This window comes from Panulirus ornatus, chromosome 29 (genome assembly GCF_036320965.1).
Source record: "Panulirus ornatus isolate Po-2019 chromosome 29, ASM3632096v1, whole genome shotgun sequence".
Lineage (NCBI taxonomy): Eukaryota > Metazoa > Arthropoda > Malacostraca > Decapoda > Palinuridae > Panulirus > Panulirus ornatus.
The window spans coordinates 12,335,156-12,349,101 of NC_092252.1; the positions used below are offsets into that span (position 1 = coordinate 12,335,156).

General features: G+C 47.7%; 1 protein-coding gene across 3 annotated transcripts in view; it reads right to left on the reverse strand.

Moving 5' to 3' along the window:
- Nucleotides 1-8,669, reverse strand: part of LOC139758115 (uncharacterized) — a 357,618-nt gene extending 348,949 nt beyond the window's left edge. For all 3 annotated transcript variants that reach the window (XM_071679216.1, XM_071679217.1, XM_071679215.1), the window contains exon 1: nt 8,471-8,669. The gene's annotated coding sequence lies outside the window, so the exon portion shown is untranslated. The remainder of the gene's footprint in view (nt 1-8,470) is intronic.
- Between the last annotated feature and the right edge of the window lie 5,277 nt (nt 8,670-13,946).

Here is a 13,946-nt window from a genome sequence, read left to right on the forward strand (position 1 = left end):
ACATACGTAGGAAAATATTCCCTAATGGTTCTCTCCAAACTCAAGACTTTAGAAAGTATCTCAACTGAAAAGTAACGGGGTGCCAAGGATACAGAAACATGGGAATATGCATCCATGACCCCCATGTTTTTGAGTCTCACTTTCAATATTTGGAATTGTTGAGTATCTGGAAACTACACTTGGTCACCTTGGCTGGAATGGGTATGAAGGCCTGTAGACCGTGACTCCAGCCTGAATGGGTAGCTTAGTCAAAGCTTAGTGCCACACCAAACTGTTGGGTAGATACGAACCTTCACCATCAACACAGGATACACCTAAGGCAGGGTAGTGTGTACCATCATCCAACATATCGGCCTAAATCAACTCCAAGCGTAAGTCCGAAGAATTTTCCCTGGTCTCATCACTACACAACCTGCCTCGCGAAGGACAGCACTGATTTCCCCCAACTGCAAACGTCGCCCTGTATAATCCTTCACTCATAATTACTATATATTGTGGTCTGAATTAGTTACATCAAAGCACTAAGCCCTCGCTTCCATTTTGGCAATTACGTGACTCAAAAGTTTCTCAAAAATTTGGGTAAAATATCGTCAAAATATTTTTGTGTTGCTCACTGAGGAAATGCATTAAAATACTTTACCATTCATGTGCGATATCCACCATTTACTAATTGCAGAAGCCAAGCATTTACTAAACATGAGACTGTTATCACAGCACAGACGTGCAGGAGTGACCGCCTATTAGCGTCAAACAGCCAACAATGAGGCTTGTATCAATCCGGCGCGGCCAACGATATTTCACGTATGCCTTACGATGGCTTCGGAGGTCTTCTATCCCCACAGCTGGGCCTGGGACCTTACCTTACCTCACGTAACCCTTACAATTGTCTCGGAGGTCATCTATCCCTACAGATGGGTCTGGGACCCTACCTTACTTTACCTGCTACCCCCTACAGCTCGATCTGGGAGTGGGCAATACTACACTATTAATGGTAGTTGCGTAACTAACAATCACTTCACCTCTCGATACTACGTGCGGCGTATCCCTGTTTAAAGCTGGCCTGATGGCGTCTCCCGCTCTCCGCCAGACACTTAGATTGCACCAGCTGCCCACTCTCTGCGTCCACACTCATCACGCACCTCCCACTACCGTCCTCCCATCCTTCCTTCTGTCACCTTCGCCTCTATCGCAGAATGCAGATAGCGAGGTGCACTCCTACCTGAAGTTAACCTCCCATATGTAAGAGTTGGCATGTCTCTTTATCCCTAACAGCTTTGTATGACCGTGTAAGCGACTCTCGTCTCTACCACCAGAGCTCTGTGGTCTTGAATGTTTGCAAGGACACGTCTTTAACTCACAAGTCTAATCAGCTTGACGAACATCTTAGCACCCAAAACTCTGTTTCTGGACGGTTGGATGGATCAGTCATTGTAATGCATCTCTGAACTCAACCAACCTCCTGGAATCTTTTTATCATCTCGCCATTGATATGCACTCGAGCACTTCCACTCATTTACGTGACCACAACAACAAGAGCTCTCCAGCTTGTCTCGATCACCCTTCAACAACCCTTTAAACTTGTTATTCTCCTAATTACGTCATTAATCCCAGGCGAACGTCAGTATTCTCAGGTCATTCTCCTCTTCCTCACCGTCAGCCCAGGTTCCTCACCGTGACCCCAGGTTCCTCACCGTGACCTAGGTTCCTCACCGTGACCCCAGGTTCCTCACCGTGACCTAGGTTCCTCACCGTGACCCCAGGTTCCTCACCGTGACCCCAGGTTCCTCACCGTGACCCAGGTTCCTCACCGTGACCCCAGGTTCCTCACCGTGACCTAGGTTCCTCACCGTGACCCCAGGTTCCTCACCGTGACCCCAGGTTCCTCACCGTGACCCCAGGTTCCTCACCGTGACCTAGGTTCCTCACCGTGAACCCAGGTTCCTCACCGTGACCCCAGGTTCCTCATCGCAACGACAGAGGTCTTCCAGAGCTTGCTGCCTGAGTCGCCTCCCACCAGACCTGCCTGCTGGTGGGGGTCATCCAACAGTTTTACACCTTACCGTAAGACTCACCCGCCGGCATCAGCCCGGGTTTTATCGCCGCCTCTTCCAACACTCGCCAAATCTGCACATTCACACACTTTTTCCCTTCATTAGCGTCCTAACACTCCTGTAATCTGCTTTTCTCATCCTGTTATTTAAGGCATTCAAGCCTAATGTCACAAACCTATGCAAAAATATCAGAAGATCTGGGAGCGGAGTTTCCCGTTCACGTTTTAAGAATTCACTTTTCTCTTAATCCAAATTCATTGGCTCGACTATAAACAAGAAAGGGGAGATTTAAAACCATTTCCACGAGACCGGTGCTTTGGGAGACGGGCTTCTCCATTCCGACCAACGTGTCGAGATTCCAGCCAAAGGAATGAGTCAAAATAATGAAGAGAAACACCATTAAAGGAGATGTACTACACCTGTCTTTATCAGACTGGTGGCTCGAGGCTTCCAGGCCGGGGAGAGAACCGAGGGCTCCGTGGCAACACTTCCAAATTATCATGGCAGGTGAGGGCTCAAGCTGTAGTGCAACGGGTGATATCATTACCGTAAGGGATGGTGACATTCAGGGGCTCTGGAGGGAGACAGAAAGAGTGTGTGGGGAGGAAGGAGGCGGGTGGGGGAGAGAGAGAAGGAGGAAAAGAAAAGAGGAGAAAATGAGCGGAGGAAAATGAAGAAGCATGAGACGAGGGCAGAAGTTAAATGTAAAAAGATACGGTAAGAACGTGAGAGAGAGAGAGAGAGAGAGAGAGAGAGAGAGAGAGAGAGAGAGAGAGAGAGAGAGAGAGAGAGAGAGAGAGAGAGAGGGGGGGGGGGGAGTATTTGAAAGTAACTTGGTCGAAGGCAGAGGGAAGAGAAGGGGAGCAGAGAGACAACCTGACTGAGACAGAGCACTGAATCGGAACAAGTGTGGATGGATGAGAGAGTGAGAGGGCGGGTGAAAGAGTGAGAGGGTGAGTGAGACGCGGCCTGTGGAGGAGGAGATGAACACGGGAGAGAGAGGGGAGAGTAAACGGGAGGTCGAGATATGAGAGCGAGAAGGAAATCAAGGAAAAAAAAGCTAGACTGTGGTGAGGCAACACATCTTAAGACACACTACGCCTCCTCGTTACCACGGTAACCGCCAACCACACCGCACCACCAGGCTCCAAACCGCACCAAGCCACTCGTTTTCACACCATCACGCGTCACCACGCCCTACACCACCACACCGCACACACCACCACCACACCACACCACACACACACTTCTCATTTTCTCTTACCTCTTCCGCCCACTCGCACTCTTTCACGATTATTCTAGGAAAAGTTTCGTGCACTTGTATAATCTGGCATAATCTGGCACAAGATCAACACACCCGCCCTTCTGATAGGCGTTATCATACGCTTACGGTCCAATCTTCAGAATTCACACACTCGCAGCCTTTGATAAAGCTTCACAACTACCCCGAGTTTCACGCACTCGAGTTCTTCAGCACAAGTTTCATCAACTCCCAATCTCCCGTAAGAGTCTTCACGTACTCGAATCCTCCACTACGAGTTTCAACTACTCAAACCCTCTAGTATGAGTTTCCATCCACTTGTATTTTCTGGTTCGAGTTTCACACACTCGCACCACAAGTTTCAAGCACTGGCACCTCCTAGGAAAAGTTTAGTCTCAGAAGCTATAATTGCTGTGGGTGGAAACTCAAAGGTCAGACTAGCGGCACACAAGTCTTCAACACTTTCCTCATATTGTCAGCAGAAGGTGAGCGACGCCACCCCCGAGTGGAACGTGGTCTGATACTCAATAGTAAAGGACATATCACCCTAGAATCAACAAGAACAATGACAACACCAACATAACAAATAATAATAATAATAATGATAATAATAATAATAACAACAACAATTCCTGAAGTGAAAAATCTTTGAACACACTTCGGAGAGACATGACTGGTTTCCCCTCACTCGTTTCAACTTGAAGGTCCGCAGGATCCACCCTACCCACCTTCTTGGAAGAGGCAAGAATTGCCTCGTTATATTCGCTGAAGAAATTAGTCAGAAATAAGCACTCAAACCTTCTTAATACCGGTCAATCGTGACACGACAGTGTCTGTGTCCCTCCAGTAAATACTTTACTGTTCTTAATAGTAATAATAATAACAGTCACGAATCTAAGGCATACATGTGTCTTTCCGAAATTAACTAACATCATCAGAAATCCCACCCTAGTTAAATTTTCGTTCCAGGTTCACCCAAAAATTCTTTATGTACACTTCCAAGTCTATCATCAGCACAAATGTAAACAAAAGCCAACTGAATGACAGGTGAAGCTTAAGCGTAAGCTGTCCTTCGTCCGGACTTAAAGAATGGGGAAGCCCTGGAGGAAGTGCAGTGCTTGAGATGCCGGGGAGTGGACATGTCAGCGGATGGAACCATGAGGGCTGATTGATTCATAAGCTGGAGGAGGGGGCGAAGGTCCTGGGTGCATTGAGGAGGAAGGCTACGTGTACTCCCGTCGGTGCGAGAGGGATCGTAAAGTTGTATCCAATGAAACGTAACCCCTTGAGTACGACGGCACGACCCCTTGAGCACAATGGCCTGACCCTTGAGCACGACGGTACGACCGACTGCTATGACGGCACGGCCTCTGACACCTGCATACCCAAGGGTCGTACAGACGCGTAGTGCTGAACAGTACTGGGCGGATATTGCATTCCACATCCACTGCTTAGGCCAAAAATGAATATTAAATTTTAATTAAATTTAGAGCTCAACAAAAATTTCAAAAGAAAAAACATGAAAAATGAATTTAAAAGAATATTAAATTAAAATTCGAAGAGACCGCCTGCCTTCTGTTTACCTGTATGGCGTCACGGTGGGTTCAGAGTTAGGGAGACGCGCTACATATTACAAAAATTATCATATCTAATTTAGCAGGTCTGCTAGCCCACCCAGGATGGGGATATTCGGAGAGTACGCTAATTCAATCGCTGTGGTACGATTACAAACTTTTATTATTATTAATATTATCATTATTATCATTATTATTATTATTATTATTATTATTATTATTATTATATTATATCATTATTATAATCATTATTACTATCATTATCATCATCATTGTTATTGGAAGAAATAGCACAGAGGCTGTTTTAGTTTATTTCAATATAATAATAATAATGATAGTAACAGTTTCCTTATCTTAATAATATCAATTATCATTATCATCATCATTACCAGTGTCATCACCATACAATGATAACTTCCTCAACAAGATCAGAACCTTTTCACGGACGGTGTCAACACCCTTCAGCAGCTGGAGTATAATAATGACCACCCCACTCCCCTCGCCACCATGAAACGCCCTTCAAGTATGATAGGCTACCCACTCACACTGACGCCAGCCATGTCACACGACGACCCACACTAGGCATCACACTGGAGACAACCACCTGCCGATACCGTGACAGTCTCCGGGACGAAATGACAAACACTGGATTACAGTGACGATCTAAGACTTGCAGTGACGAAACCTTGGGGTTAAGTCACACACTTCAATTATGACCGACTTTCTCACACACTGACGTGGCTGAAAAGTTACAGTACAGAACGGAACGCCAAGTTTACATACACACTAAAGGGATCATGACACAGTAAGATAATCAATTATCCCAATATATATATATATATATATATGATAGATAGATAGATACATAGATAGATACATAGATAGATAGATATAGATAGATATAGATAGATAGATAGATAGATGTTTAGAGAGAGAGAGAGAGAGAGAGAGAGAGAGAGAGAGAGAGAGAGAGAGAGAGAGAGAGAGAGAGAGAGAGAGAGAGAGAGAGTACCAAAATGGATTAACCTATCATACTAAAGCGATTAATCCCCTCTCCCCTCTCCCATAAGCGAGGGACAGTCTATCATACTCTAGCGACTAGAGTCACAGCTCAGAATGAATTAATCAATCATACCAGACGGGATAATTCAGCAGACTGGGGAGAATCGGTTGTCTTAATCAAGGAGCTGAAACTATCCAAACAGAGCCATGTTATCACTGACTATCGTCCTTAAGAGGCCAAAACCATCGTCCAGAACGGACCAAGTTTTCATTATACATGGGGGGGGGGGAAAACCATCAAACTCTGCGGGATTACATTACCATGCGATGGTCTCGGGGATTAAGTTATCATACTGCAGTGTGAGGAGGAATGGTGGTGGAAACGTTGCTGGTGTCACGAGCACGTAGGCAGGAACGTTGCCAGTGCCAGGACACGTAGGCAGGAACGTTGCCAGTGTCAGGTTGCAGGTGGGAACGTTGCCAGTGCCAGGACACGTAGGTAGGAACGTTGCCAGTGCCAGGACACGTAGGCAGGAACGTTGCCAGTGTCAGGTTGCAGGTGGGAACGTTGCCAGTGCCAGGACACGTAGGTAGGAACGTTGCCAGTGCCAGAACACGTAGGTAGGAACGTTGCCAGTGTCAGGTTGCAGGTGGGAACGTTGCCAGTGCCAGGACACGTAGGTAGGAACGTTGCCAGTGTCAGGTTGCAGGTGGGAACGTTGCCAGTGCCAGGACACGTAGGTAGGAACGTTGCCAGTGTCAGGTTGCAGGTGGGTGAGAATGGAGTTAGTGTCAGGAGCATGTACGTGGGAACTCTGCCAATGCCAGAAGCACGTAAGTAGGAGCATGTCCAGTGTTAAGAACATGTAGACTAAAACGTGACCAGTGTCAGGAGCATGTAGGTGGGAGCGTGTCCAGTGTCAAGAGCATGTAGGTGGAACGTTATCCAGCGTCAGGAGCATGTAGGTGGGAGCTTATTCAGCGTCAGGAGCATGTAGGTGGGAGCTTATTCAGCGTCAGGAGCATGTAGGTGGGAGCCTATTCAGTGTCTGGAGCATGTAGGCGGGAGCTTATCCAGTGTCAGGAGCATGTAGGCGGGAGCTTATCCAGTGTCAGGAGCATGTAGGAGTGAGCGTGGCGAGAGTGGTGGGTGAGCGTGGAGTGGGCCTGGCAGTCCCTTGGTCGCCTGCAGCTCCCCCACCCCTGTCCCTCCCTCACAACCCCTACCCTGGAGGAAGGAGGGAGAGCCAGAGAGAGAGAGACAGTGTGTCCAGCAGGCAGACGCATCAGAAAACTCTCTCTCATAATAACCAAAAGAAAATACTGTTTGTTTATCCTAAGCTTTAAGTATGCCTCCCTCCCCCTTCCTACACCCGCCCTCCTACCACGGGCTTTGGTAACGGCTTCCCTCACAGCCGTTACTGCCCCGTGCATCCAACGTTACGTCATCCCCTGCGCTGCTGACAGTACTTTGGGAGTCGTGTATGGAGCCCTTACAGCAGCTTGCCTCATGTTCAGCTAAATTTGTTTATATACTGTGAAGCGTGTCGGGTGGAGGGGCTTGAGATTAACTCGGCCATGTCACGGCATGTGAGCTGGTAGATAAAGTAACACTCTCGACCCCAAGGGAATGCATTCTTTTCGTCAGGTGCGCTCGGCTTCGTCATCAACGCCTCCGTGTGTATCAATGGAGCAAGAAAACCTTCATCTCACTTCATTCCCAAGATGGTCGACGGCGACTGAGCATCTCCCAGACGACCATAAACTTGTGGACAAATACGCTACACAAACATGGAATCATGGAACAATATATCTAATAAATAATTCACTTACTTGACCCGCTGAGCCTTCGTACAGAATCCGCTTTCACAACACTGAATTTTTCCATTCAATAAATAAGTAATTCATAAATCTGTATCTTTTATCTTACACGAGCGAAAAAAAACTCGTGGATGTAATAGCACGTTCACTTATGCCATCATATAAGCAGTCAAAGAAAAACGAAAACATTGCTTTCAATTACAGCAAGAACACACACTAACACCTAGGGTACATAGAGAGAGACACATTTACACATATAAACCCTGGTATTGATCATGCCAATATCGCAAACTCCCTTTAAGCATAATCAAATGGCGAACTGCACAAGTTCCCCATCCGGAGAGCTTGAATATTTCAGCTGCTGCCTCGTCCCGTCCAACGGCCAATGATTTAGCCTGGCGCTGATGGTTCCAACACAGCGCCGGGCACAACACAAGGACGACGAACACATAAGACACATACACACACACACATACACAGAACAGAGCAGGACGTCACCACTGCCTGTAACACGGCACCATTTGTGGCGGGTCACGTTATCACCGAATGTATCAGATATCCTTCTCCTCCACACAAGTGTGTCCTCCTGCACCTTCAGGAGCAGGAGGAGGCGACGGAGGCTGCTGACAGCGCCTGCAGCAGCCAGCACGACCAGCAATCAGCGAGGGGGTCAGGGGCGGCTGGAGCTGCCCTCGCAGGGAAGGTCGGCCTCCCCCAGCACCGTGCTGACCCTCCCACATCATCACCAGCCCCTAGCTCACCAGTGCCAACCCCAGGAGCCGAGTCTCGAGGGGAAGCTGGGGGTTGAGAGCCGGCGGGAGAGACGCGCGACACACCCGGTCAGGTCGGCGGAGGCCAGGTGACTGAGGCTGCTCTCGGCACCAGCCTGACCCCCGCTCTCCCGGCCACTAGGATGATGATGCTCCTCTCCCGGCCACTAGGATGATGATGCTCCTCTCCCGGCCACTAGGATGATGATGCTCCTCTCCCGGCCACTAGGATGATGATGATCCTCTCCCGGCCACTAGGATGATGATGCTCCTCTCCCGGCCACTAGGATGATGATGCTCCTCTCCCGGCCACTAGGATGATGATGCTCCTCTCCCAGCCACTAGGATGATGCTCCTCTCCCGACCACTAGGATGATGATGCTCCTCTCCCGGCCACTAGGATGATGATGCTCCTCTCCCGGCCACTAGGATGATGATGCTCCTCTCCCGGCCACTAGGATGATGATGCTCCTCTCCCGGCCACTAGGATGATGATGCTCCTCTCCCGGCCACTAGGATGATGATGCTCCTCTCCCGGCCACTAGGATGATGATGCTCCTCCCCGGGCCACTAGGATGATGATGCTCCTCTCCCGGCCACTAGGATGATGATGCTCCTCTCCCGACCACTAGGATGATGATGCTCCTCTCCCGGCCACTAGGATGATGATGCTCCTCTCCCGGCCACTAGGATGATGATGCTCCTCTCCCGGCCACTAGGATGATGATGCTCCTCCCCGGGCCACTGGGATGATGCTCCTCTCCCGGCCACTAGGATGATGATGCTCCTCTCCCGCACGCTAGGATGATGACGCCCCTCCTGACGCTAGGATGATGATACCCTACCTGCTGCATCCCTGCCATCCCATGATGACGTCTTCCAAGTTATCGGATGATACCACCACCAACCACTGTATGATGACTCCCTGTCATCGAATGATGCTCTCCCATCTAATGAATGATGACTCTACGAGGCTCTTCCAGTTATCGGATGATGACTCTCCAAAACACTCTCCCAGCCAATGGATGATGACAGAGCCATACACCTGCTCCTGATGCTCTCACACCCGTCAGATGATGCCACTCTCCCAGCTATCCGAAAAGGATGCCAAATCGGATGACGAAATCCCCAGCCAACGGGTGATAACTCTCACAGCCAATGAATGATAACGCTCTCCCACACACACACACACACACACACACACACACACACACATCTTTACGATGGACAAGATTACTAGCTGTGTGTTGTGAGGAGACCTTAGCCTTATATAAAAAACAAGGTTTCCCTCATATATATATATATATATATATATATATATATATATATATATATATATATATATATATATATGATCCCTGGGGATAGGGGATTAAGAGTACTTCCCACGTATTCCCTGCGTGTCGTAGAAGGCGACTAAAAGGGGAGGGAGCGGGGGGCTGGAAATCCTCCCCTCTCGGTTTTTTTTTAATTTTCCAAAAGAAGGAACAGAGAATTAGGCCAGGTGAGGGTATTCCCTCAAAGGCCCAGTCCTCTGTTCTTAACGCTACCTCGCTAATGCGGGAAATGGCGAATAGTTTGAAAGAAAAGAAAGATATATATATATATATATATATATATAACCCAGCCTGAGCCAGGTACCCATTAATCGACCAGCCCTCACGTCTCCAAAACTATAATGACAACACTACAAATGTACTTAAGTGACACGATGGAAACAAAACGGAAAAAACTATTTAGTACCAACCAGAGAATACATCGACGACAGCAACATTCATTCGAACACAACAGTGATGGAAAAAAATGGTTCAATCTGACAACCCTGGAAATGGAAATATACGGTTCATTCTGACAACCCTGGGGGAAAAAATACGGCTCATTTTGACGACACCTGGGAAACCTACATTCCATTTTGACGACACCTGGGAAACCTACATTCCATTTTGACGACACCTGGGAAACCTACATTCCACTTTGACGACCCTGGGAAACCTACATTCCATTTTGACGACACCTGGGAAACCTACATTCCATTTTGACGACACCTGGGAAACCTACATTCCATTTTGACGACACCTGGGAAACCTACATTCCATTTTGACGACACCTGGGAAACCTACATTCCACTTTGACGACACCTGGGAAACCTACATTCCACTTTGACGACACCTGGGAAACCTACATTCCATTTTGACGACACCTGGGAAACCTACATTCCATTTTGACGACACCTGGGAAACCTACATTCCATTTCATCCTCAGTACAAAGATCACATTTCATCTTAACAACACTAAGAAAAGAAGAACTTCATATCCAACACTCATACGACAAATGACAACCACAGAACATGACGACGTGCACTTCTATCCTACCTCAAGAGGACCCACGCCTCACACCTCTCTCCAGCAGGGCGGTGCAGCCCCTTGGGTACTACACATGGCCTGGCCTTCGACCTGCCCCTTAAGGGTCAGGTCAAAGGCCACGCCATCCTAACCAAGGGTGGAGGCCCAGGTATTAACGCTTTACGTTTACCTCGCCCGCTCTATTATACAAGGGGCTCCACACAGATCGCTGGCCCACTCTGGTAATTGCAAGTGTGCATTTAATTAGCCTTAAATTTGGTCATGCATGCTGATTAAAGTGCTGGCTGTTAATATTAACGACAACACCCGCAGTGGTAGTGTAACAAAATAATGATACTCTAGCATGGTCAACACAGCAATTCTCTCTCTCTCTCTCTCTCTCTCTCTCTCTCTCTCTCTCTCTCTCTCTCTCTCTCTCTCTCTCACACACACACACAAGAAGGAAAACATAAACACGAATGATATACAATGCTTATGAAATTCTGTTTTCCATGTTCGGAATCATACATATACTTTCCGTGTTCTACAGGGGGTTACAGAAGTAAACTATTCACTCACAAAGGTATATAATGTTGCTCTCATGAATGCAATCACACACACACACACACACACACACACACACACACACACACACACACACACACACACACGCGAGATTACAATCTCGGAAGAGAAAAAAGAAAAAAAGGTGCCAGAAATAAGAAGCAAAGAGGTGAAACCTAATGAGTAAACAAACAATCATAAATAAGCAATCACATAAACACACACAAACACACACACACACACACACACACACACACACACACACACACACACACACCACAGCTGGTCTTATTTATAGTTCGGGAAACTCAACCCGAGCCAATGTAAATAGGATGGGACACAACGAAAGAAGGCCTCAGTATGATTATCATGAAGCAGGGGATAACCTTCAAGATTCTGAGGGAAGGAGTTGAGAGAGAGGACATCACCCCTAAATCGTCACCAGAGTCCCACATCGGGAGAATATAGTGAAGGAGATAAACCGCCTTCCGGTAACTATCAGAATAACTTCAGGCAAATGGATGAGGAAATATCTAGCAAGCTCTTCGCTTAGGGTCAGAACTAGGATATAATTCTTATGTTTGGGTTACCGCATCTAAAGAAACACAGAGAGCTAATGGAGAAGGGCAACAAAAATGATACAGGAAAGTAAGAGATGTGAGCAATGAGGGAAAGGCTAAAGGTTTGAAATTGGCCCATCTTGGAGGAGGGAAGAGTGAAGGGTGTGACCTGATGGCGACCTCGTATGTCTTAGAAACAGACGGATGACGTGGACAGTGAACAGCTTGTAAGGGTAGAGCTAATGAAAAACATAATAAAATTTAAAAGAAATAAGATGTAAAAGCGCACTTTAATAATATACGAGTAGTGGAATAATTAAAGAGAAATGACTGAGGACATGGTTAAAGCAAACGCCATACATGAATTTAAGTTGTATGATACGAGAGAATGTTCAAGAGATGGGGCCTCACGGGTGTACAACTTCCTCCCCATACAGTGCAAGTAGGTATGTACAAAGAAGTAGTTTTACACATACACACACAGTCATACACGCACCTCGTCACCAAGCAACATTCTGGCACCACAACGCATCAAGCCCATCTAAGCTACAAGAAAACCCCCATCTCCTGAACCCTGCGCGATCGTGTGTGTGTGTGTGTGTGTGTGTGTGTGTGTGTGTGAGTGTGGTGTGTGTGTGTGTGTGTGTGTGTGTGTGTGTGTGTGTGTTAACAAAGGACTAGAGATAGCCAGCCACGGGAAGTGCACAGTATGCATATGTCTCCCATGACTTCATCATATCCACGGGTGTGTCTGCTCCAATACCCTGGGCGTCACTTGGCAAGAGAAGATCATGGTATGAACGCTTGTTCCCTGCCTCCACCAGACCCGCCCACACACGCTAACATTATTGCCCTCATGCTGTCAACAGATCCATGGTGCTGGCATTTGCGGCGGCGCTCGCACAGTAGATGCCTCTTCCCTCAACAAAGGCGCTGGTAATGCCTCTCCCCTCATGAAAAGGGAGTGGGAGAATTTACGTACCCGCCCCTCCAACTCCTCATTCAATTCAGGTATGAAAGGGGATTGGAAGGTTTGGATACCATTATACATTCCTACCTTTTTCGCGTGTTCTCCAAACACATAACTGGAGTAAATTACTTAAATAACTGACATCACACTAACTGACCCCTGTGCCAGTATCATAAACAGAGAAATATGATTATGTTCAGGAGTCGCCAGCAGGGATTGTTGGCCAGGCAACTCGGGTGCGACAGAAGCCATGGACTTTTGAGACACGCCACAACGCACTGGAAAGATACGTTTGTCTGATCTCTCTCTCTCTCTCTCTCTCTCTCTCTCTCTCTCTCTCTCTCTCTCTCTCTCTCTCTCTCTCTCTCTCTCTCTCACACACACACACACACACACACACACACACACACATAACCACCTTCTCTCCTATGAATGCACACAGAAAGAGGTAGATTGGTGGAGGCAGGCAGCACGTGAGCCGCCAGCATCACTTACCACACATAACTGCCTCAACCAGAACATATTCCCTCCCTCAGTGCTAGAACATATTCCCTCCCTCAGTGCTGTAGATCTGCGGGTTTACTCTCCCTCCCTCACTGTTCACGGCCTGCAGGGCCAATCTCCCGGTGAATATCTGGTGAAGTCTTCGGGGGTGTTTTCAACCCCATTGCCCGAGCTGGGCCCACGCTGCTTGATTGGGTCGCTGGTCGAACCAACCTGTTGGAAGCCTCATCCTTCAGGCCCACACAGCCCCCACAACCTGGCTGGTCTGGTACGGTCCGTAGGTACCTGTGCACTCTTGAACTTCTCCACTGTACATTCTTCAACTCCTCGACCTTGGATCTCATTCTGGTTCTGATGGCAGATGGCAAGGTGTTGAAGAGCCTTGGACGCCGGATGTCTAAGGTGTTCTCCTCTCTGTTTGAAGCATATCGCCTCTTTGGATTTCAGAGGCAGTATCTTACAGCCTTCCATGCACGTCGTGCCAGTGGAAAGCCATAACTTGTAAGATTTCCCGTCTCCGCTCCAT